Raw genomic sequence first — 27,383 nt, forward strand, 5'->3', positions numbered from 1 at the left:
GTCCTACTGTGTGTTGATGAAGTACAGAGTTCATGTGTTCACACATATGAACTGAGGTGTTAAGACGACTCTGTACACAGAACATGAACTGTGTTTATTCTCATGCTAACACACCCTGCTCACTTTAATAACATCTGAGAATTGTTCTAGTTTTTATAGGCTTTTAGAGAACTATTGTGTTGTGATCCATTTTTTCAGCAGTAATTCAGCTGTGGTATTAAATACACAAGTACACAATACAAAAACATCACCAGTTAATGAAGTAAATGTCAGTAAAGATGCATGACTTGAACCAGCTAGCATGATTACACACAGGATGTGCTGGGCATGTTAGCGTCACAAGCTAAGCGCTTTCCTTTCTCGGTTTTTAAATAAAAGCAGCTTTTTAATAGACGTGCTCTGAATGTAACTGATAATGTAAACCCACAGTTGTAGCATAAAGAAGAAGGAAATGGTGACAATTCTGTTACAAAGTGCACTTCATAGTAGAGCATATCATTCAGTCATGAAGCTGAATATTTATATTAATAAAATATTCAATAATATTTTCAGAAATTTTATTTTATTTGAGCAGATGAACGAAATATTTTCTCTCATATTTTCTTCATTTCATAGGAAGTGACTTCAGCAGAAAGAGAAGGAAGACAACAGTAACACTTGTTAACCACAAAAACTCCTCTTCACACGTTATTTTCTGCTCAGTTGTTGGACACAAGAGTCTAAAAGTCACGGTAAGAAAAAAAAACATATTTTTAAAGGCTAATTTCTCTCATTAATCGAATATCTACATTTCCTGAACATTGACAGGTTTGCTGTTCAAAATACTTAAATTCATGTCTCATTTCTTTATGTTTAGCAACTTTTAATTATCACATATGAGCGCAAATATAAATATTGTGATCAGTTATTTCTCATGTATTGTGGTGTTGGTGGTAAAAATGCAGCTTGTTTAAGTGACTAATTCAGAAATTAAAGCAAAGAAAATTGTGTTTATGCAAAACATCATCATCCAGACATCTTAATCACACACTCTTTAACTCACTTTTCTTTCTTTGCTATTTGGCTGTTGAACATGAAGGTCATGTAGGCACTGTGGAGGCAGAACATACAGTACAAAGACATTTTTATTGTGACACATATCATGTAACACAAAAATGTTTTTAGGTACCATGAGATTATATTGAGATATTTTGGTTGTGTGACATTTTGCTTTGCCAAATTCAACCAAACATTGCGGAAATGTTGAAAACTAAACCAAGAAAAGTGTGAATGAAATTTTCTCGTATAAATTATGTGATGAATAATGAATGAAGTAAACCTGAAATGCAACAAGTAGTTTTCCATTACATGACATTCGAGTGTGTCCCAGTACTTGCTTAATTTCTTACTATACACTCAAAGCTATGTAATTGTAGTAGATTAAGTGCACAGTAGACTGTAAGAGGATGAATTGTGATGCATCAACTGACATTAATGAAGCAGCTACTATCATAATTACTGCTGTTTGTCCAACTACTCCATAATCTTATATTTACATAAAATCATACATTAGTTATAATGCTGATGAAGAGCAGGATGAAATACATAAAAAACTGTCACTGATCACACAGCAGTATGTAATGGATGTTGATAAATGTCACACATTCTAAGCTGCTCTGCTTATGCACAACTACATTCATTTCCACATCACCATCTATGGTCAGCAACTTTCCATCAAGAGCACAGTCGTCTGCTGAAGCCTATTTATAATCAGTTCCCTTTCGAGGGAACTCGACTCTGCGGCAGTGCTGACGCTATGGGAACGCTTCTGTGAGGAAGTTGTGTCTGAAACTCTGTGTGCACACGCCATTTTAATGGATCGGGAAGGACACGTGACGGAGTGATTACGCGCCAGCAAGTCCATATAAGGGCATCTATGTCACACTACTGCAGCTTCTTTGTCTTCAGGAAGCGCTCTGTGTATGTGTGCCAATTGTTTGTCCTGTCTGTCTAGTACAGGGAAAAATTATATATATATTTTAGAGCTGTAATTCTCAGCTGCAGCTGCGCCTCGTTGTTCCGGTCCCGCGTTCGCCAAGGCGGGGCGGCGGCCTCGATCGCCGGGGTTCGCAGGTTGAGTTAGCGGATGTGGAACAAGAGACGGGTTTTTACCTTTCTCTTTCCCCTCTTCCCTAACTCCGTTCACTCGATTTCACTTTCGGGAGCTCGTGCTGCGATTTCTCCCAACCCGGAAGAGAGCATGTTGCTTCCACGTCAGGCTCTCAGGAGCTCAATGGGGCAAGGAGGGGCTTTCCCCCTCTGAACAGTCGGCTGCGTGCATTGTGAGGGATTCCCTCTGCGCTCGCCTGGCTGTATTTTTGCCGGTTGAATTAGCGGATATGGAATAAGAGACGGGTTTTTCCACTTTCTCTTTCCCTCTTCCCTAACTCCCAACCAGGAAGAAAGCATGTTGCTTCCACGTCGCTAAAAGAGAGGCTTCCCCCCGCTGAATAGCCGACACAATCAGCTGCGTTCGAGGCGCTCCTTGTGACATGTCTAAGCTAAAATTAGATTGGCCCGAAGAGGAAGTAAGTGTCGCCCATTATAAGCTAGACGACCACGGGCGGCTGCCGTATTTCTCAGACCTCCATGCCGAGGTGTCGAGGTCTTTTCTCCTGCCATGTCAGACTAATTAGCCATTATAGGGCTTGAAGGCCATGGTATGGGGCTATGCCTGAGATTGAGGCATACATCACCACACATACATCTCTCACCTACATCACCCACACGGAGGAAACCTGCCTTCAGGTGGTATCTGAGCTCCACCGAGCCATTGACTTTGCGCTCTGTGCCACAAAGCAATACTAAAGATGAGGATATGTCCTCTCTCCTGGAGGCCTCGGTGTCACCTCAGGGCTTGTTCGGCGATGCAGTGAATATTGTCGTCGACAGGCACCAAATGACAGTCGGCGACGTTAAGGCTCCCCTACCGCCTGCCCTGCCGCCTCCGGCGTTTCACGGAGCAGTGGGGTCTGTGCCTGCTTCTTTTCCTTGCATGGGTCTCCCTGGGTTGGCACCTGCCAGTTTCAGGGCACCCGGGAGGTCTGTGCAAGGTTGACACCACTATCAGGCAGCCAGGCAGTGTGGAAACTTCTGCCAGGGGTGTCTCAGTGGGTCCTGGATACCTCTCCCGTCCTCCCCTCTTCCAGGGTGTGCTGCCTACGATTGTTGGCAGGCACCAGGGGGCGTTCCTCCAAGAGGAACTCTCTCAATCGTGACGAAAGGGGCCATAGAGCATGTTCCCCTCCCAAAGCTGGACTCCAGCTTTACAGCGATATTTCATTGTTCCTAAGAAGGACGGGGGCTGTGTCCGATTTCGGACCTGTGGGCTCTGAACTGTACTCTGAAGACTTACAGGTTCAAGATGCTCATGCTCAAGGTTATCGTGTCCCAGATCAGGTCCAAAGACTGATTTGTGACTATCGACCTTGATACGAGGTCTCTAGGCCTCAGGTTGGACCCAGAAATGGGTGTGCTTTCTCCTTCTCAGAGAACCACCTTTCTGGGGCTAGTTTGGGGCTTCACCACGATGCGGGCACATCTGTCTCCCGCTCGGGTGGCTTCCATCTTGTCAGCGGTGAAAGCTATTCGGCTAGGCCGATGCCTCTCTGTCGCCGATGCACAGAGGGTGCCCAGCCTCGTGTCGGCAGCAGCCAACGTTATCCCTTTGGTTCTGCTCCACATGAGGCCATTCCAGCTCTGGCTCAGGGGTGCGGGCTTTCATCCTCGCAGACATCCCCTCAGGGTTATAAGGGTTATGCGCTGTGGGCTTCGTACCCTTCTTTTGTGGAAAAGACCCCGGTTTCTGGCCTTGGGTCCCACTTTAGGGGCGTGTCACCGTCGCGGGACTCTTTCGACGGATGCCTTGCTTTCGGGCTGGGGAGTGGCCTAGGATGGCCATCCTGCCCAGGGTTTATGGGAGGGCCCCTATCTCTCATGGCACATAAACTGCCTAGAGATGAGGGCTGTGTTTCTAACACTTTCTTCCATGCCTCAGGGGCTGCCATGTCTTAGTACAGACAGACAGAACTGCGGTGGTTTGCCATATCAATCATCAGGGCGGTCTGCATTTGTGCCCCTGTTTTAGGTTGGCACAGCAGATTCTGCACTGGGCAGAGAGCAGGTTCCTTTCGCTGAGAGCGATTTTCATCCCAGGGCATGTAAATAAGGAGGCAGACTTGCTGTGAAGGCAGGTGCTGAGGCCCAGGGAGTGGTGTAGATGCCATAAAATGTGTGTGGACGTGGCCGAGGCTCCGTCGGTGCGCCTTTCCCCCGGTAGCTCTGCTCCCACAAGCCCTAGCCAGAGTGCGCCATGACCGGGTCAACCTACTCCTAGTTGCCCTTCGTTGGCCTTCTTGAGTTGGTTCTCAGTCCTCTCTCCTGAACGGCACTCCATGGAGGTTCCCGTCAGGGAAGATCTCTTCTCTCGGGTGCAGGGGGCAATCCTACACCCTCTCCCCAAGATATGAAAGCTTCGGGTCTGGCCTATGAGAGGGACCAGTTCCTAGAAGCAGGCCTCTCATCTGAGGTGACCAAAACCCTACTGAATGCTAGGGATCCCTCCACTAGGAAGCTATTTGCTCTGAAGTGGAGGCTTTTTCACCTCTGGTGTGATGAACACCTTCAGAATCCAGTTCACTGCCTGGTCAGTACAGTGTTGGAGTTCCTGAGTCTCTCTTTTCTCTGGGCTTGTCCCCATCTACTTTAAAGGTGTACGTGGCCGCCATTGCTGCCAACCACAAACCTGTCCTCGGGGCCTCCTTTGGTGGGCACCCTCTGGTCTCTCGCTTCCTGCGTGGTGTCAGGCGGCTGAGACCTTCCTGCAGACTGCGCCTTTTCTCCTTGGACCTCTCTGTGGTCCTGGAGGGGCTGCTGGAAGCCACCTTTGAGCCCATGGAGTCAGCCTCTGAGAAGTTTCTAACCCTGAAGTCGGCTCTGCTTCTTGCCTTGGCCTCTCTCAGAAGAGTCGGGGATTTGCAGGCTTTGTCGATCGCCCCCGCCTACCTAGAATTTGCCCCCGGCATGTCCAAGGCTATCCTGCACCCCAGGCCAGGATATGTCCCTAAGTTGCCCAGGATGGCGGGATGTCCAATCATCCTGCAGGCCTACTGTCCCCTGCCCCATGAGTCGGCGGAACAGGAGAGGCTGCACTTGCTTTGCCCAGTAAGGGCCCTGAGGACTTACGTCCACCGCTTTAGCTTGTGGCGTAACTCCTCCGTCCTTTTTGTCTGTTTTGGTGGCCGGAATAAGGGTAATCCAGTTTCCAAACAGCGCCTGGCTCACTGGATGGTGGAGGCCTATGAGGTGCGCGGTCATTCCTCACCTCTTGGCATCAGGGCCCACTCCACTAGGGGTATCGCCTCATCCAGTGCCTTGGCCAGGGGTGTCCCAACTGAAGATATTTGTGCTGCGGCAGGATGGTCCTCTCCGCACATCTTTATCAGATTCTATGACCTGGACTTGGACCCCACTCCAGGGACCCAGGTACTGTGGGGCCTGTGACGCGCTGTTCCCAGTCTGCTCATGCTCTCTCACGGCCTCTGGCACAGTCATCGGCCGGTGCGTGGCAGCGTGGGTATCGGCGTTCCCATAGCGTCAGCACTGACACAGCGTCGAGTTCCCTCGAAAGGGAACTACACCAGGTTACGTATGTAACCCGGTTCCCTGAGAAGGGAACGAGATGCTGCGTTGCTGGCCACGCCCCAGGCATCCTCTCACATTTCCTTCAGACAAATAGAAGCTGGAGTAGTGTGACGTAGATGCCCTTATATGGACTTGCTGGCACGTAATCACTCCGTCACTTGTCCTTCCCGAGCCATTAAAATGGCGTGTGTGCACACAGAGCTTCAGACAAAACTTCCTCACAGAAGCGTTCCCATAGCATCAGCACTGACGCAGCGTCTCGTTCCCTTCTCAGGGAACCGGGTTACATACGTAACCTGGTGTAGTTTACTGTCATTACAATTTCCTACCACTAAGGGTTTCAGCTCAGGAGTAGTTCTGAATATACAAACATCCTCATGCACAGGAATAAATCACTTTCAGTCCATAGACATTTACGCCATTTAGCAGAGGGTTAAGGGCTTGCCCAGTAGCAGTAGCTTGGTGGACCTGGGGTTCGAACTCATGACCTTCCTATCAGTAGCCCAACACCTTAACCACTGAGCTACCACATCCCATAGAAACACCTGCAAACTTTAACGTGAGGTTATTTCGACTTACCTTCATGTTTAACTTTATTTTAATATATTGTGTTTAACTTTAGATTTGTTTAGAAAATCTCTCCTTCAAATATCAGATTCTGCTAAATCTATTAATCTGTAATTAGTGCATGACAATTAAACACATTTGAATCATTCATTATCTGCTTTGAACAGAGCTGGTATCAGTGAATTCATGCACAGATTTTCATTTGTAGCTTGTGAATGTTCCAGTACAGTGATTTATTAATATTTCTGTAAATGTTTAAAGAGTCTCCTATTATTGGTAGAATATAGTGTGATTATTATGTAAGAAATGACAGACAGTGTGTGTGGTGTAAACTCCTGAGTGATGGAGTAGTGTGATGAAGCAAACTTACTGTCTCCACCTTACTGAAGTTGATTATTTTATGTTTTAGGTTGTATATAGAAGAATGATGTCCCTTAAACCGTTTTCTCTGCTTTGTCTGATCTTTCTCCTCATGATCACAGGTGAGTCTTACCTTTATATTATCACAGTCACACACACTGGAGACAGTACAAACTGATTTAATCACCAAATCTGTGCTTGTTCTTAAGGTCAATTTAAGAATCATGAGTAAAATAGACAAAAAAAATATATCCTGCTTTTTTATTTCTCTGTGAATAAAGTATCAAAATGCAGATTCAGTTTGAATATTAATTCCACATTACAGTTTTCTTCCAGTCGTGAAGAATAGTTTTTATTTGTGACTGAACTGAGTGTTTGATGGGGTTCAGGATAATAATCTCTAATCACCTCTTTTATCATGTTTCAGCTCTTGGGAATGAATGGAGTGTGAAATACAGCCAACTTAAGCTCTGTGCTTTAAAAGGATCTACAGTGATTATGAATGTCACTTACACACACCCACCAGATCTTACAGTGACACAGAGGTTTTGGTTTATTAACCCTTTTCAGGGTAAAGAGCCGACTGATCTGTATAATGTACCAGGTTACTCAGGCAGAGTGATGTATTTAACAGATGTACAGAATCACTTCCCCCTCAATATCAGTGATGTGAAGAAAACAGATGAACAGATGTACTGCTTCAGAATCATAACAAATACAGAGGGACAAAGATACATGGGTAAACCTGGAGTTACACTCAGTGTTACAGGTAAATAAAATAATCTTTTTTATATAATTACATTAGAATTTATTTGGACCCTTAAGTAGCACTTAGTCTTCTAATTTTATTTTCTACACTTATAATTTTCACTACATTAGAAAACATCTCAAACCAAACACCATTTATTTGAAAGAAATACACCACAAGCTCACTTTTCAACCAAAACATTATAAATGTTTAAAAATCTACATAATGATTAGACAGAAAGTAAGTGGACACTCAGTAGTGGCTTCACTACCGATCACAGTGTAGCGTGTTTGGAGGGTTCAGGGAAAGAGAAAACTAGAGGCAGGATTGGAGATCGTTATTTATCCATGCATCCATCCATCCATCTTCTACTGCTTATCCGGGGCCGGGTCGCGGGGGCAGCAGTCTAAGCAGGGATGCCCAGACTTCCCTCTCCCCAGACACTTCCTCCAGCTCTTCCGGGGGAATACCGAGGCGTTCCCCCAGGCCAGCCGAGAGACATAGTCCCTCCAGCGTGTCCTAGGTCTTCCCCAGGAGGCATCCGAAACAGATGCCCGAGCCACCTCAGCTGACTCCTCTCGATGTGGAGGAGCAGCGGCTCTACTCTGAGCTCCTCCCGAGTGACCAAGCTCCTCACCCTATCTCTAAGGGAGCACCCAGCCACCCTGCGGAAGAAACTCATTTCGGCCGCCTGTATCCGGGGTCCTTTCGGTCATGACCCACAGCTCATGACCATAGGTGAGGGTAGGAACGTAGATCGACCGTTAAATAGAGAGCTTCGCCTTGTGGCTCAGCTCTTTCTTCACCACAACAGATCGGTATATCGACCGCATCACTGCAGAAGATACACCAATCCGCCTGTCTGTCTCCCGCTCCATCCTTCCCTCACTCGTAAACGAGACCCCAATATACTTAAACTCCTCCACTTGAGGCAGGAGCTCTCCACCAACCTGAAGGGGGCAAGCCACCCTTTTCCGACTGAGAACCATGGCCTCGGACTTGGAGGTACTGATTCTCATCCCCGCCGCTTCACACTCGGCTGCAAACCGTCCCAGTGCACGCTGAAGGTCCTGGTTTGAGGAAGCCAGCAGGACATCATCTGCAAAAAGCAGAGACGAAATCCTGTGGTCCCCAAACCGGACTCCCTCCGGCCCCATACTGCACCTAGAAATCCTGTCCATAAAAGTAATGAACAGGACCGGTGACAAAGGGCAGCCCTGCCGGAGTCCAACATGCACCGGGAACAAGTCTGACTTACTGCCGGCAATGCGAACCAAACTCCTGCTCCAGTCATATAGGGACCGGACAGCCCTTAACAGAGGGCCTCGGACCCCATACTCCCAGAGCACCCCCCACAGGTCACCACGAGGGAAACAGTCGAAAGCCTTCTCCATATCCACAAAACACATGTGAACTGGTTGGGCAAACTCCGATGAACCCTCCAGCAACCTGGCGAGGGTATAGAGATGGTCCAGTGTTCCACGACCAGGACGAAACCCGCATTGTTCCTCCTGAATCCGAGGTTCAACTATCGGCCGAATTCTCCTCTCCAGTACCCTGGCATAGACTTTTCTGGGGAGGCTGTGGAGTGTGACCCCCCTATAGTTGGAACACACCCTCCGGTCCCCCTTCTTAAACAGAGGGACCACCACCCCAGTCTGCCAGTCCAGAGGCACTGTCCCCAACCTCCACGCGATGTTGCAGAGGCGTGTCAACCAAGACAGCCCCACAACATCCAGAGACTTGAGGTACTAAGGGCGGATCTTTTCCACCCCCGGTGCCTAGCCACTGAGGAGCTTCTCAACTGCCTCAGTGACCTCAGCTTGGGGAATCGATGAGTCCATAACTGAGCCCCCGCCCTCTGCTTCCTCAGTGGAAGACATGTCGGTGGGGTTGAGGAGAACCTCGAAGTATTCCTTCCACCATCCGAGGATGTCCCCAATCGAAGTCAGCAGATTCCCACTCCCACTGTAAACAGTTTGAGCAGGGCACTGCTTCCCCCTCCTGAGCCGCCAGATGGTTTGCCAGAATTTGTTCAAGGTCAACTGATAGTCCTTCTCCATGGCCTCACCGAACTCCTCCCAGACCCAAGTTTTTGCCTCCATAACCACCCGGGCTGAAGCTCGCTTGGCCCTTCGGTACCTATCAGCTGCCTCCGGAGTCACCCAAGCCAACCGGGCTCGATAGGACTCCTTCTTCAGCTTGATGGCATCCCTTACTTCCGGGGTCCACCACCGGGTCCGGGGATTGAGAGGCACCGGAGACCTTACGGCCACAGCTCCGAGCGCTTGCGTCGACAATGGAGGTGGAGAACATGGTCCACTCGGACTCAATGTCTCCAACCTCCCTCCGGATCTGGTTGAAGCTCTGCCGGAGGTGGGAGTTGAAGATCTCTCTGACCGGGGACTCTGTCAAACGTTCCCAGCAGACCCTTACAGTACTTTGGGTCTGCCAAGTCTGTCCGACTTCCTCCCCCACCATCGGACCCAACTCACCACCAAGTGGTGATCAGTTGACAGCTCTGCCCCTCTCTTTACCCGAGTGTCCAAGACATACGGCCGGAGGTCAGATGAAACAACCACAAAGTCGATCATTGATAATTGTGTGACTAGCACAGAAGTCCAATAACAGAACACCACTCGGGTTCAGGTCGGGGGAGCCGTTCCTCCCAATCACGCCCCTCCAGGTGTCACTGTCACTGCCCATGTGAGCGTTGAAGTCCCCCAGTAGAACGACAGAGTCCCCGGTCGGAGCACTTTCCAGCACCCCTTCCAGACACGCTAAGAAGGTCAGGTACTCTACACTGCCATTTGGCCTATAAGCACAAATGACCATGAGAGACCTATCCCCGACCCGAAGGCGCAGGGAAACGACCCTCTCGTTCACCGGGGTGAACTCCAACACATGGTTGCTGAGCTGGGGGGCTATGAGCAAGCCCACACCAGCCCGCCGCCTCTCACCATGGGCAACTGCAGAGTAGTAGAGGGTCCAGCCTCTCTCAAGGAGTTGGATTCCAGAGCCCAAGCTGTGTGTGGAGGTGAGCCCAACTATATCTAGTCGGTATCTCTCAACCTCCCGCACCAGCTCAGGCTCCTTCCCCCCAGTGAGGTTACATTCCATGTCCCTAGTGCCAGATTCCGTGTCTGGAGATTGGGTCGCCGAGGCCCCCGCCTTCGACTGCCACCCAATCCACATTGCACTGGCCCCTTACGGTTTCTCCTGCAAGTGGTGGGCCCACAGGAGATCGGCCCCATGTTTCTCTTTCGGGCTGAGCCCGGCCGGGCCCCGTGGGGCAAGACCTGGCCACCAGGCGCTCGCATGCGAGCCCCAACCACGGGCCTGGCTCCAGGGCGGGGCCCCGGTTGCGCCTTACCGGGCGTCGTCACGGACCTTGATTTTACTTTACTCATAAGGGTTTTTCGAAAAACCCTTATGAGATCGTTATTTAACCTTTATTTATTAATTCACTTTTCATTCCACAAATTATGTCTCCACACACACACACACACACACACATACACTCTTCCTCTTCCGTCTCTGCCACAGCTCACTGCAACAGATAACAGTTATTAACACAAATCTCCACAGGTGTATAAACCTTACCACTCACTGCCCTCTATTCAAAAAACCAGCACTCGACCACGCCCACACTTCCACACACTCACAGTGGTTTTGTGTTGTTTGCCATCCGTTGTTTTGCAGAATTTCTTCTGTTAGACTGAAAATAAGATGTTTTGTTCATCTCACCTTGATCTCTTTTCCATGAGGCTGATGATGATTGTTCTTTCCTTAATGATGGTTCTGCTGAATTATTCTCCCTCTGTGCCCATGCTCGTTCATCCTTTTTAAGTCGTATCTGTATCATTGATGTCTGACACAAGCCTTGCTTCTTTTTCATTCTTGTTTTTCATGATTTTATTCACAATAATCCTGCTTTCGGTTTCTGCCTGTTTATTGTCTGTTTTTATTCACACATCTCTAAACGTTAAGCTGGTCCCAAGCTAGTGGATGTATGTAATCAATTACCTGTTCCATTCAAGTGTAGCTAGCAGAGTAACACATGGTGTAGTACATAATATTAACTATGGACTAACTATTACTATCTTTTTTTTTTATATTCCTACACAGAACTGTTTTGGGGAAATGTTTTGCTTGTGGTACCTTTTTAGTGAAGACTAAGATAATGTTCTTACTGAAAAAGTTTCTTACTGAAACATTTATACTGCTATATGTCAAGGTGTTTCTGTCAAAGTACAAAGTGTTTTGTCTGATTGATCTGATCATTAAGGGGCTGGTAAATAGTGACTAGTCTCCAGATAGAAAAAAGCTTTGAGAGCAGAGTTTTAGAAGTAGACGCTCTACTGGCTTCAGGACAGCTTTCATGATTTAACGTTTCTCTCTTTGTTTAAGATCTTGATCTTCAGATCGCTCCTGCAGAAGTGACAGAAGGACAATCAGTCGTTATGACCTGTAAAACCACCTGCAGTCTGACTGATCCAAAATTCATCTGGTACAAAAACAGCAGAGATTTAACCACAAAGACCAACAAGAACAATGAAGTCCATCTGCAGTCGGTCAGCAGTGAGGATGCAGGCAGTTATAGCTGTGCTGTAAGAGGATATGAACATCTCCACTCTCCTGTTCAAACCCTCAGAGTCAGATGTGAGCTTTATTTAACTTCTTATATATACTTTATAACATGATAGTTAATAAAGGAAAACAAAATAAAGTACTGGTGTAAGTAATGTCAGCGGCGCGGGGAGAGAAACAGACCCAAATGCAGGATAGCATAAAAAGAAACAGGATTTATTAACTAAAAACTCAAAACAAGGACGCAGACGATACCGGATTAGACACGAGATGACGACATAAGACGAGTATTCCGCGCTGCAATAGGCAATATGGCACGGTTAAATACACAACAAAATTAAACACGTGAGGAACATGTATGCAGAGGCATGGAGGAAGAGACAAGGGCGGGGCAGACACATGAACACAGAACATAAACAAAAGCACGTGGCCAAAGTCCGGGCAAGATCCTGACAAGTAAAGAAAACACAAAATGACATTGACTATGACTATGACATAGCTTGAAGCCTGACAGTCCCATAGCTGATCAGATGACAGTCCCATAGATTTGATCTAAAACATTATTATGTTTTATAAAATTCTTGTGAAGTCCATGCCAGTCGAGTTGAGTGCAAACTGTCATAAAAGCAAAATGGGGGAAGACCCAAATCCTCTTATATTTAAATACATATTTAAAATTCTATTTGTTGTCAGTATTAGTACTTACAAAATTGTTGTGTTATTGTATTAAATAAATCTATTAATTAATTCTGGAAGAAATTTCATATTTGTGTTGATTAGTGAAATAGAGTGATAATTAGAGCAAATAGTTTATTTGTTTTTTGGTTTATGAAAGTGGAATTCATGTGTGGTGGTAAATTCACTGGTCATTTCTTTATTTCTTCTGTAATTCTAATGAACTGTTGTCCTAAAATACTTATAGAATTGAGCAGGAACTCAACCTGCCCCTGGTGATTTGTTATTGTGGTGTTGGAGTTAACAATATTATTATTGATCTGTGTGATTTGTATCTTCAGTTTTAGTTTTAATTCTAAGAATGACATGAAAGTAGATAAAAACTCTATTGAATCCCATTCTGACACCAAAGGAAAGAAATACAGCTGTTTACAGAAAGGTGTCTCTTACTTATCCCAATAATAAAGATTCAAATAAAATATAGAGCCAAATGTAATAATCAAAAAAGGTGCAGAAATAATAGTTATAAACTGCATTTAATTATTGACAGAAAAAAGCATTAATTATGACCATGAAATGCTTTCCTCACTCTGGTCATGGAACTCTCTAGATCATCCAAAGAACGTCTCAGGGTCCATCAGTCCCTCTGGTGAAATAATGGAGGGCAGTTCAGTGACTCTGACCTGTAGCAGTGATGCTAACCCACCTGTACAGACCTACACCTGGTTTAAGGGGATGGCATCAGTAGGAAAGGAAAAGACATACAGCATCTCCAAGATCAGCTCTGAGGACAGTGGAGAGTACAAGTGCAAGAGCAGTAATGAAGTCGGACATCGGTACACCAACAGTGTGACTCTGAATGTTCTGTGTAAGTAAAAGCTGAAGATCTCCTCACAGACAATCAGAGATAGAACTCACATTATTTAAAGTGTTATCATCCTGTCCATTTTAGATCCTCCAAAGAACGTCTCAGTGTCCGTCAGCCCCTCTGGTGAGATAGTGGAGGACAGTTCAGTGAATCTGACCTGCAGCAGTGATGCTAACCCACCTGTACAGAGCTACACATAGTTTAAGGGGATGGCATCAGTAGGAAAGGAAAAGACATACATCATCTCCAAGATCAGCACTGAGGACAGTGGAGAGTACAAGTGCAAGAGCAGTAATGAAGTCGGACATCGGTACTCCAACAGTGTGACTCTGAATGTTCTGTGTAAGTAAAAGCTGAAGATCTCCTCACAGACAATCAGAGATAGAACTCACATTATTTAAAGTGTTATCATCCTGTCCATTTTAGATCCTCCAAAGAACGTCTCAGTGTCCGTCAGCCCCTCTGGTGAGATAGTGGAGGACAGTTCAGTGAATCTGACCTGCAGCAGTGATGCTAACCCACCTGTACAGAACTACACCTGGTTTAAGGTGAAAGAATCATCACCTGTAGGATCTGGACAGAGTTACAGAGCTGTACAGAGTGGACAGTATTACTGTGAGGCTCAGAATAAACACAGCTCTGAGAGATCAGCTGCAGTGTCTGTCACTATTAATGGTGAGGGTGATGATGTAAATCTATAAATAAGAAACTGATAAATATTTAACACTGATATTTATTACATTATCATCCACACAGACTCCCTGAGCTCAGGTGTATACGCAGGTCTTGGTGTTGTTCTGGTTGTGTGTATTTGTCTAACTGTCACCTTCTTGTCTATAAGGTAAGAAATTACAGAATATTTTCACCTTATTATAAAAAGTGGAGTCCAAAAGACTTTTCTGTTGTACAGATCTGTGTTTAAATATTTTCCCAGTAAACACAGTTCCAGATTCCAGATTTATTCCCTTTTCTGTTATAATCAGCTCCACTCTTCTCTCCTGGAAAGTTCTCCACTAGATGTTAGGATTGTGTCTGTGGGGATTAGTGTTCATTCAGCTAAAGATCATTAATGAGATCAGACTCTGATGTGGAGATGTTGAGGAGACTCCATTTCCAGTTCTTCCCAAAGGTGTTCAGTGAGATTGAGTCAGAGTCAGGGCTCAGTGCAGGACACTCGAGTTCTTCAAAGCATGTCTTCATGGAGCTCAGTGGCCTTGTGCATAGGGACAGTATCATGCTGGAACAGTGTTTGGGCCTCTTAGTTCCAGTGAAGATAACTTGTAATGTTACAGAGACTTTCTGTAGAATTGTTTGCTTCAGTCCTTGTGGTGTGAGGATCAGTGCTTCTCAGTCCAGGCAGTCTAAGTTTACTGTTTACCGTGACAGGACTAATGGAAATATTATATTTCGTTTTCAACAGGAAAAAGAAAACTGGTTCAACAGCTGGCCAAAGTTTAAATCAGGTAAATAAATACTTGTATTTGAATATCCTTTATAGACTTTTTAAACACTTTGTTTCTGTTGTAGGGAAATAATCAGCAGCAGGTTTGTGAGTTACTGTTACAACCCCAATGGAAATTAATTTCCTTTAACATCCATGACACAAGCCACTTCCTGTTCTCTTTTACAGTGTAGCAGCTAGAAGCAGATATAGCAGACAAAATATATACATTTACTGTCTTACATTTACTTGAATAGTCTTCTCACTGATTACTTTATTACTCTTACTCAATTAACTGTGAACATTTCTACTTTTACTGTTACTTGAGGAAATGTTTTTGTAAGTAGTTTTAACTTGTACTGGAGTAAAATGTTTAGCTACTCTACCCACCTCTGGATGTCATGTTCCCCACCTCAGGAGAATCTTTATGAAAATATAGCAGTGACAAATCCAGACAACACCGTATCTGATTCAGCCTCAGCCAATCAGGATGAAGTTCTGTATGCGAGTGTTGTACATCAGAGGGCAGTTGATCCCAGGACTGCTGAGACTTCTGCAGTGAAAGCTTCAGCTTCTGAGGAGGTGGAGGTTCAGTACGCTAGTGTTAGCTTTAAACCTAGGTTGAAAGACGTCTGAAGTCTTCTGGACACTTGTTGGATTAAAAACCACTCAAATCTCAAACCATGATAAGTAGAGAATATTGGATACGTGTAAATATTTAACAGCATATCCAGTCAGTTCTGTTATATAAAGATGACTCGGTATAAACTCTGCATCTGAGCTCAGAATCCAAAGACAAGAAAATGGGTATATAAAAATATATAACCTCTACATAAAGATTTCATATATTTTTTTCCTTTCAAAAAAGACTTTACATTTTTAATATATATATACATTTTTTTACATATCTTTTAGATTTTAGAGTTAAGTTTACTTGCTAGTTTTGCTGTTCTGTTAATTTTGGACTATTTTGTGTTTTCTGCTCGTTTTGAATCTGATTTACAATATTCAGTGTAATATTCAGTATGTGTATAGTGTTTATCATGTTTACACTGGTGCATTAATTCAATTCAATTTATTTGTGAAGAGCTTAAACAATTCACATTGTCTCAAAGCAGCTTCACATAAATATTGAAACGTTAAATATAAAGTTTAAAGTTCAGAATTAAGTTAGTATTAAGTTATTTTACATAGACTGTTTAAATGAGGCCATTCATTTGAAGTATTTATAATAAACTATGTAAATATATATTGTTCTTTTACTTCATCATGTGGTGTACTGTATAACAGTGTTAATAGTCCTGTACAGTCATAGTGGTTCTCCTGCTGTGACTCCTTTGTCCTGAAGGAGGAGCTGTTGAGTTCATTTCTCTCAGTCACGTGGAAAGAACAGTTTTACACACATGTAATCTCTCTAAACTTTCATTTTATAAAACATACTTTCATTAGTAAATAAAAATCTGTTGTCAGAAAGTATGGACTTTTTTCATATTTTTTTCATATTTTGCAATATAGCAATATAAAGTGTTAAAAAATTAATCTTTACACTTATTATATTTAATATTACAGTATTGTATCCTGTATTATATCATTATATTCAGAATTGCAGTATTATATTCCGTATTACAGAATCATAGTAAGCATTACACAATTATGATTACGGTATATTATACACTAGCATAATACTACAGTAGTATAATACTCAGTATTCTAATATAATAAAGAGTATTGAAGTATTTTATTTAGTATAATAGTGTATTGTCAATACAGCAGCTTAAATATTCAGTACTGAATTTAATTACCTTCATTTGTGGTTATTTCTAGTTCTGATGTTCTGTATAACTGCAGTGTTTTTACTTTCAGTGTTGAGTGTATCCACTGAAAAATCTTCTCCACACAACTCACACACACACCTGTGTGATGTAGGTGATACACAATTCTGAGTGAAAACAGTGTGAAAAGTATGAGTAGAGCTTAGAAAATAAGTGTTCACGACTGGCCCTTGTGGCAGAACAGATGCTACACAGAACACATGCTACACAGAACAGATGCTACAGTGAACAGATGCTAGGCTACACAAAAACAGATGCTACACAAAACAGATGCTACACTTCAGCACAATTCAACACTTCCTACTCAAGCTGTGATGGTGAAGACTAAAGTAATGTGGAGTATTTGGGTTCAGTATGTGAATTTTCTTTACTCACTGAACTGTTTAAAAAATACTGAAATGAATGTAGTTCAGAATTGGAAATATTAACTTCTAACAGAATGAACAGAAGTGCCTGTTTACTGTGAGGTTTGCAAGATCAGTGTTGATCAACGTCTCCCAATGAAAAGATGTATAGTATTAAAAACTACAAGATAGCTGATCAGGTCTTTAAGACATTTTTAACCATGTACATAGAAATAAAAAGGTTTGTCAAGTCAGTGGAACTATTAAATTACATCTGGATGTGGTAATTTACTCACACCACCTCCAATGGTTTCTGATATTGTGTTTGGCTGTTTTTTTATTCTTTTCCCTCTTTTTTCCCTCTGTTCTGTGATCCAGAATGCTTCGCTCCTTGATGATCTATTTTTTATCATTTGACTATGACAGACTTATGTCGGTTTGTTTACATAATTCTTTTAATGGATTTCAAATGCTAAAGTTTTTTCCTTTCTAACAAATAAGTTTTTCATTATGTATGAAGTTTTCTAAATAAATATTAAATAAATAAATAAATTTTCTAAATAATCTTTTATCTAAATGATTTTTGCCTCCCCAAAGTACTGCATGTATTGCATACCCCATTTTGCACCCCTGGGTGGAGGACCTGCCCCTCTCAATACTTGTTCTGGTTCCAAGCTACAGAAAAGGTAAAACATAAAGATCATCATCACAGGATTCTCACATTTTGAAGACAGGCAAAAGTAACATCTCCAACCCCCTACCGAAATAGAATAATTGGGGTATTGTTGTGTTTGGTAAGGATCACTGAACACAATTTAACCAAATACAATGTATTTACTCAATTTCCATTTATTAATGCGTGTGTGTGTGTGAGAGTGTGAGAGAGAGAGAGAGAGAGAGAGAGAGAGAGAGAGAGAGATAGATAACTGGTGTTGTTTATTGTGAGTGTTTGTTGCCTTGTTGGACTCCTTTATCATTTGTGATGTTGGCGCCCATTTAAAACAGTTCGGCTCAAGCCCCTTACTTTCTATGTGCCTCGTGTAGTGGAAATTTTAAATATCATGATTGTTATATGTGCTTTCATGGTAAATTCTGTGTGTCAGACTAGGGAGAGAGAGAACAGGAGGAAATGTCCCTACTATAAACAATCCTACCACAAATGTTCCTGCCATAAACATCCCTGCCATAAACGTTCTATGTGTTAAAAGGATGGGAACGTTTTCAGAGCGTGTTTTAGCTCTTGTTTTACAGTTAAACAGTTTGACACATATAGACTGAGGTTGTTAAGACGACTCTGTACACAGAACATGAACTGTGTTTATTCTCATGCTATCACACCCTGCTCTCTTTAATAACATCTGAGAATTGTTCTAGTTTTTATAGGCTTTTAGAGAACCATTGTGTTGTGATCCATTTTTTTCAGCAGTAATTAAGCTGTGGTATTAAATATACAAGTACACAATACAAAAACATCACGAGTTAATGAAGTAAATGTCAGCAAAGATGCATGACTTGAACTAGCTAGCATGATTACACACAGGATGTGCTGAGCATGTTGGCGTCACAAGCTAAGCGCTTTCCTTTCTCGGTTTTTAAATAAAAGCAGCTTTTTAATAGACGTGCTCTGAATGTAACTGACAATGTAACCCACAGTTGTAGCATAAAGAAGAAGGAAATGGTGACAATTCTGTTACAAATAGTACTTTATAGTAGAGGATATCATTCAGTCATGAAGCTGAATAGATTAATAAAAAAGTAATAATATTTTCAGCATTTCTTTTATTATATTTTACTTGAACAGATGAAGAAAATATTTTCTTTCATATTTTCTTCATTTTATAGGAAGTGACTTCAGCAGAAAGAGAAGGAAGACAACAGCAACACTTGTTAATCACACACACTCCTCTTCACACTTTATTTTCTGCTCAGTTGTTGGACACGATGTAAAAGTTACGGTAATAAAAAACTTCATATATTTAATGGCTAATTTCTCTCATTAATCTAATATCTACATTTCCTGAACATTGACAGGTTTGCTGTTCAAAATACTTAAATTCACGTCTCATTTCTTTATGTTTAGCAACTTTTAATTATCACATATGAGCTCAAATATTAATATTGTGATCAGTTATATCTGATGTATTGTGGTGTTGGTGGTAAAAATGCAGCTTGTTTAAGTGACTAATTCAGAAATTAAAGCAAATAATATTGTGTTTATGCAAAACATCATCATCAAACCTCTTAAGCACACACTCTTTAACTCACACTTTTCTTTCTTTGCTATTTGGCTGTTGAACACGAGGGTCATGTAGGCACTGTGGAGGCAGAACATACAGTACAAAGGCATTTTTATTGTGACACATATCATGTAACACAAAAATGTTTTTAGGTATCATGAGATTATATTGAGATATTTTGGTTGTGTGACATTTTTCTTTGCCAAATTAAACCAAACATGGTTCTTACTACACACTCAATTCTGTGTAATTGTAGTAGTTTAAGTGCACAGTAGACTGTAAGAGGATGAATTGTGATGCATCAACTGACATTAATGAAGTAGCTACTATCATAATCACTGCTGTTTGTCCTAATACTCCATGATCTTATATTTACATAACTAGTTATAATGCTAATGAAGAGCAGGATAAAAGAAAGAAGTTGCAGAATACAAAATTTCCATCAAGAGCACAGTCGTCTGCTGAAGCCTATTTATAATCAGTTTACTGTCATTACACTTTCCTACCACTAGGGGTTTCAGCTCAGGGGTAGTTCTAAATATACAAACATGCTCATGCACAGGAATAAATCACTTTCAGTCCATAGAAACACATGCAAACTTTAAAGTGAGGTTATTTTGACCTGCCTTCATGTTTAACTTTATTTTAATGTACTGTGTTTAACTTTAGATGTGTTTAGAAAATCTCTCCTTCAAATAACAGATTCTGCTAAATCTATTAATCTGTAATTAGTGCATGACAATTAAACACATTTGAATCATTTATTATCTGCTTTGAACAGAGCTGGTATCAGTGAATTCATGCACATATTTTCATTTGTAGCTTTTGAATGTTCCAGTACAGTGATTTATTAAAATTTCTGTAAATGTTTAAAGAGTCTCCTGTTGTCAAGTCAAGTCACCTTTGTTGTCACAACACCACAGCACATGTGCCATGGTGAGTGAAATTCTTGGGAACAAGCTCCAGAAATTGCAGAACCATTCACATACAGTAGTTAAGAAACAGAAATTAAGAACAATGTACATACAGGTGAAAAATGTGCAAATGTGGAAAAGATGCAATGTGCTCATACATAGTCAGTACACACAGTTTACAATGCACTACACATTATACACAGTATGTACAGTATATATATATATATATATATATATATATATATATATATATATATATATATATATATATATATATATATATATATATCCATTATTATATTAAATTAAATGAGTGTGTGTGTGTGTATAGTCCAGTGTGTATAAATGCAGTATGAATGCAGTGTTGGTGTAGTCCAGTGTTGAACTGTTGAAGTTAGAGTGCAGTGTGTAGCATACCATGTTGCGGAAGTATGCTGTAGGCTGTGTTAGTTTTGGCTGTTAATTAGTCTGATAGCCTGAGGGAAAAAGCCTCGAACCTTTTCAGGGCTTTGCGGTTGCCAGCAGTTCTGTTTCAAAACCAGGCAGTGATGCAGACCGTCAGGATGCTCTCTATGTTCAATAACTGCCAGATGGCACCGAGCATGGCAGCCGTGTTGCGAGCTCCAAGGAAACTTTGCAGTTTTTTATTTATTTTACTAGTTATTCTGCTGTTCTGCATGTTGGATGTTGTTTGCATAACTGGTAGAATATAGTGTGATTATTATGTAAGAAATGACAGACAGTGTGTGTGGTGTAAACTCCTGAGTGATGGAGTAGTGTGATGATGCAAACTTACTGTCTTCACCTTACTGAAGTTGATTATTGCATGTTTTAGGTTGTATATAGAATCTTTATAGAAGAATGATGTCTCTTAAACCGTCTTCTCTGCTTTGTCTGATCTTTCTCCTCATGATCACAGGTGAGTCTTACCTTTATATCATCACAGTCACACACACTGTAGACAGTACAAACTGATTTAATCACTAAATCTGTGTTTGTTATTAAGGTCCAATTTAAGAATCATGAGTAAAATTGACAAAAAAAATACATGCCTGCTTTTTTATTTCTCTGTGAATGAAGGATCAAAATGCAGATTCAGTTTGAATATTAATTCCACATTCCAGTTTTCTTCCAGTCATGAAGAATATTTTTTATTTGTGAGTGAACTACACCAGGTTACGTATGTAACCCGGTTCCCTGAGAAGGGAACGAGACGCTGCTTCATTGCTGATGCTATGGGAACGCTTCTGTGAGGAAGTTGTGTCTGAAGCTCTGTGTGCACACACGCCATTTTAATGGCTCGGGAAGGACACGTGACGGAGTGATTACACGCCAGTAAGTCCATTATAAGTGCATCTACGTCACACTACTCCAACTTCTCTTTGTCTGAAGGAAGCGCAAGAGGATGCCCGGGGCATGGCCAGCGACGCAGCGTCTCGTTCCCATGGAACCGGGTTACATATGTAACCTGGTGTGGTTCCCTTTTGAGACGCTGTGGGAACGGCAATACCCGCGTCGCCATGCACCGTTCGATGACTGTGCCAGAGGCCGTGAGAGAGCACAAGCAGACTGAGAACAGACCATCAAAGGCCCTGCAGGACCTGGGACCGTGGTGTGGGGTCCAAGTCCAGGTTATAGTACCTGATAAAGGTGTGCGGAGAGGACCAATCTGCCGCAACACAAACATCTTCAAAGGGAACACCCCTGGCCAAGGATGAGACAATTCCCACTCTTTTGAGAAAGGCCAAGGCTAGGAGCAGAGCCAACTTCAGGGTTAGAAACTTTTCAGAGCCTGGCTCTATCGGCTCAAAATGGGTTTCCAGCGCTAATTTGCTCTACCACGTGGGGGTGGAGACATCACCCCCCCGGGCCTCAGCACCTGCCTCAACAGGAAGTCTGCCTCCCGATTTACATGCCCTGGGATGAAAATCGCTCTTAGCGAAAGGAACCTGTTCTCTGCATAGAGCAGAATCTGCTAGGCCAACCTGAAATGGGGCACAAACGTAGACTGCCCTGATGATTGATATGGGAAACCACCGCAGTGCTGTCTGTTCGTACTAAGACATGGCAGCCCCTGAGGTGTGGAAGAAAGTGTTAGAAACACAGCCCTCATCTTCAGGCAGTTTATGTGCTATGAGAGATAGAGGCCCTCCCATAGACCCTGGGCAGGACGGCCATCCTAGGCCGCTCCCCAGCCCGAAAGCGAGGCGTCTGTCGAAAGAGTCCTGTGATGGTGACACGCCCCTGAAGTGGGACCCAAGGCCAAAAACTGAGGTCTTTTCCACATAAGGGTACAAAGCCCACAGCGCATAACCCTTATGACCCTGAGGGGATGTCTGCGAAGATGAAAGCCCACACCCCGGAGCCAGTGCTGGAATGGCATCATGTCAAGCAGACCCAAAGGGATACCGTTGGCTGCTGCCGACATGAAGCAATGCACCCCTCAACTAGCTTCCACCGCTGATAAGATAGAAGCCACCCGAGTGGGAGACAGATGTGCCCGCATCATGGTGGAGTCCCAAACTAGCCCCAGAAAGGTGGTTTTCTGAGAAGGAGAAAGCACACACTTATCTGGGTCCAACCTGAGGCCTAGAGACCTCATATGGGCAAGCACAGCATCTCGATGACTGGCCACCATAGCCTTTGACTGGGCCAGAATGAGCCAGTCGTCCAGGTAATTCAGTACATGGATGCCCTGTAGACACAACAGCGCCAGGGCAGCATCCATGCACTTTGTAAACGTGCTTGGTGAAAGGAATAGGCCAAAAGGAAGAACACAATATTAGTACTCTTTGCCCCCAAAAGTGAACCTGAGGAACTTCCTGTACTCTGGCAGAATGCCTATGTGAAAATAAGCGTCCTCAAGGTTGATCACAAATCAGTCTCTGGACCTGATCTGGGACACGATAACCTTGATAGTGAGCGTCTTGAACCTGTAAGTCTTCAGAGTACAGTTCAGAGCCCGCAGGTCCAAAATCGGACGAAGCCCATCCCTCTTCTTTGGAAGAATGAAATATTGGCTGTAAAGCCGGAGTCCCACTCTGGGAGGGGAACATGCTCTATGGCCCCTTTCCTCAGGAGCAAGAGAAATTCCTCTTGGAGGAACACCGCCTGGTGCCTGCCAACGATTGTGGGCAAGACACCCTGAAAACACAGAGGACGGGAATAGAACTGGATCCTGTAGCCTTTTCTACAGTCCCCAGGACCCATTCAGACACACCTGGCAGAAGTTTCCACGCTGTCTGGCTGTCTGATGGTGGTGTCGACCTTGCGCAGACCTCCCGGGTGCCCTGAAACAGCGCACTGGTAGGTGCTGACCTAGGGAGATCTGTGCAAGGAACCTACTGCTCCCTGAAACTCTGGAGGTGGCGGGGCAAGCAGTAGGGGAGCCTACCTGAATGTGATGCTCATAGAAACCCCAGCCCTCAGGCATCGGATCTGGGCCCGGGTACGCCGACCGGCCTCCCTAGACTTAGACGGGAAGCACGGGCAGCCACACTAACCCTCCTTACTGCAGTGAGTGAGCTAGGAGGGGGATGGGTGTGGCTGGAAGATGACCCAGGCTGCTTGCTGCTTGCATCAGGCCTTGTGGGTAAGACCTACACGGCAGCAGGCCAAGCAGGTGTGGCCCTGCACACCATGGCAGTTTTGCAGGCCTACCAGGCTGACCTGCTGCCGTGTATTTCTTACCCACAAGGGCTGATGTAGTCCTACAAGGCTTGGATGGAAGTCAGGTGTCCCCTATGTGGGTGATGTGGGTGACAGATAGCCCGTAAGCGTCTCTTCAATCCCAGGAATCGCCCCATATCATGGCTTTCAAGCCTTATAATGGCTGAATAGTCAGACATGGCAGGAGGAAAACATGCGCTGAAAATGGATATCTCCAAGACCTCGACCCCTCGGCATGGAGGTCTGGGAAAAACGCCAGCCGCCTGCATGAAGGTGGCCTGTGGCCTGAAGTTATATATAAAACGTACATAATGTATATAATGTGTAGTGCATTGTAAATATGTCTAATAGTACACTATGTGTGTACTGACTATGTACGAGCATATTGCATCTTTTTCACATTTACACATTTCACTTGGTATTGAGCATTTTGCACATTTTCACCCGTATGTAAACTGTTCTTAAGCTGTTCTTAATTTCTGTTTAATTACTGTATGTAAATTGTTCTGCGATTTCTAGAGTTCACTCATAAGAATTTCACTCACTAAGGCACATGTGCTGTGTTGATGTGACAATAAAAGTGACTTGACTTGAAATCGCAGCGCAAGCTCCCAAAAACCGAAACCGAGTGAACGGAATTAGATGAGAGGGAAAGAGAAAGGTAAAAACCTGTCTCTTGCTCCATTTCCGCTAACTCAACCTGTGAACCCTGTGATCGAAGCCACCACACCACCTCGGCAGACACGGGACCCGAACAACGAGGCGCAGCTGAAGCTGAAAGATACAGCCAGTCGAGACCGGAGAGTATGCGGAGGGAATCCCTCACAATGCACGAGGCCGGCTCCCTCGAGAGCCGACCGGGCATGCACCTCTACCAAACAAACAACGCAAAGAGACTGCGTGTCGTCCACTGTAATAAAGTGGGGCACGGATGCACGCATCTCTTAAAATGCTTAGTTTGCAACATATTATTGTTTTCTCACCTAGCTTTACCTAAAATATATATTTTTTCTCTCCCTGCACTAGATAGACAGGACAAACAATTGACACACATACGCAGAGTGCTTTCTGAAGACAAAGAAGCTGGTGTATTGTGACGTAGATGCCCTTATATGGACTTGCTGGCACGTAATCACTCCGTCACATGTCCTTCCAGAGCCATTAAAATGGCGTGTGTGCACACAGATCTTCAGACACAACTTCCTCACAGAAGCGTAACCATAGCGTCAGCACTGCCGCAGAGTCGAGTTCCCTCGAAAGGGAACTGAGTGTTTGATGGGGTATAGGATAGTAATAATAATCTCTAATCACCTCTTTTATCTATCATGTTTCAGAAGCTCTTGGGAATGAATGGAGTGTGAAATACAGCCAACTTAAGCTCTGTGTTTTAAAAGGATCTACAGTGATTATGAACGTCACTTACACACACCCACCACGTCTTACAGTGACAAAGAGGTTTTGGTTAATTAACCCAGTAAACCCGGTAAAGAGCCGACTGATCTGTATAATGAACCAGGTTACTCAGGCAGAGTGACGTATTTAACAGATGTACAGAATCACTTCCCCCTCAGACTGAGTGATGTGAAGAAAACAGATGAACAGATGTACTGCTTCAGAATCATAACAGATGAAGAAAAAGAAACATACCTGGGTGAACCTGGAGTTACACTCAGTGTTACAGGTAAAGAAAAGCATCTTTTTTATATAATTACATCAGAATTTATTTGGACCCTTAAGCAGCACTTTGTCTTTAATTTTTATTTTCTACACTTATAATTTTCACTACATTAGAAAACATCTCAAACCAAACACTATTTATTTTAAAGAAAGACACCACAAGCTCACTTTTCAACCAAAACATTATAAATGTTTAAAATACTACACAATTAGACAGAAAGTAAGTGGACACTCAGTAGTGGCTTCATTACCGATCACAGTGTAGCGTGTTTGGAGGGTTCAGGGAAAGAGGAAACTAGAGGCAGGATTGGAGATCGTTATTTAACCTTTATTTATTTTTATAGTTCAATTTTCAGTCCACACATTATGTCTCTACAGACACACACACACACACACACACACACACACACACACACACACACATACACACAAAAACACACACACACGCGCACACACACACACACACACACACACACACACACACACATACACACATAAACACACACACACGCGCACACACACATACACACACACACACACACTTCCGTCCTTGCCACAGCTCACTGCAACAGATAACAGTTATTAACACAAATCTCCACAGGTGTATAAACCTTACCGCTCACTGCCCTCTATTCACAAACCAGCACTCGACCACAGCCACAATTCCACACACACAGTGGTTTTGTGTTGTTTGCCATCCGTTGTTTTACAGAATTTCTTCTGTTAGTCTGAAAATAAGATGTTCATTTCACCTTGCTCTTTTTTCCATGGGGCTGATGATGATGGTTCTTTCCTTAATGATGGTTCTGCTGAATTATTCTCCCTCTGTGCCCATGCTCGTTGTTCCTTTTTTAAGTCGTGTCTGTATCATTGATGTCTGACACAAGCCTTGCTTCTGTTTCTTTCTTGTTTTTCTTGATTTTATTCACAATAATCCTGCTTTCGGTTTCTGCCTGTTTATTGTCTGTTTTCATTCACACATCTCTAAACGTTAAGCTGGTCCCAAGCTAATGGATGTATGTAATCACTTACCTGTTTCATTCAAGTGTCGCTAGCAGAGTAACACATGGTGTAGTTCATAATATTAACTATGGACTAACTATTACTATCTATTATTTTTATATTCCTACACAGAACTGTTTTGGGGAAATGTTTTGCTTGTGGTACCTTTTTAGTGAAGACTAAGATAATGTTCTTACTGCAAAAGGTTCTTACTGAAGAGTCCTTGAAACATTTATACTGCTACATGTCAAGGTTTTGCTGTCAAAAATACAAAGTGTTTTGTCTGATTGATCTGATCATTAAGGGGCTGGTAAATAGTGACTAGTCTCCAGATAGAAAACCACTTTGAGAGCAGAGTTTTAGAAGTAGACGCTCTACTGGCTTCAGGACGACTTTCATGATTTAACGTTTCTCTCTTTGTTTAAGATCTTGATCTTCAGATCGCTCCTGCAGAAGTGACAGAAGGACAATCAGTCGTTCTGACCTGTAAAACCACCTGCAGTCTGACTGATCCAACATTCATCTGGTACAAAAACAGCAGAGATTTAACCACAAGGACCAACAAGAACAATGAAGTCCGTCTGCAGTCGGTCAGCAGTGAGGATGCAGGCAGTTATAGCTGTGCTGTAAGAGGATATGAACATCTCCACTCTCCTGTTCAAACCCTCAGAGTCAGATGTGAGCTTTATTTACCTTCTTATATATAATTTATAACCTCATAGTTAATAAAGGAAAACAAAATAAAGTACTGGTGTAAGTAAAGAAAACACAAAGTGA

General features: G+C 43.3%; 1 pseudogene; it reads left to right on the forward strand.

The window, feature by feature from the left end:
- The first annotated feature begins 449 nt into the window (after positions 1-449).
- LOC113636348 overlaps positions 450-27,383 on the forward strand; it is a 31,345-nt pseudogene continuing 4,411 nt past the window's right edge.

This window comes from Tachysurus fulvidraco, chromosome 18 (genome assembly GCF_022655615.1).
Source record: "Tachysurus fulvidraco isolate hzauxx_2018 chromosome 18, HZAU_PFXX_2.0, whole genome shotgun sequence".
NCBI classification, from domain to species: Eukaryota; Metazoa; Chordata; class Actinopteri; order Siluriformes; family Bagridae; genus Tachysurus; species Tachysurus fulvidraco.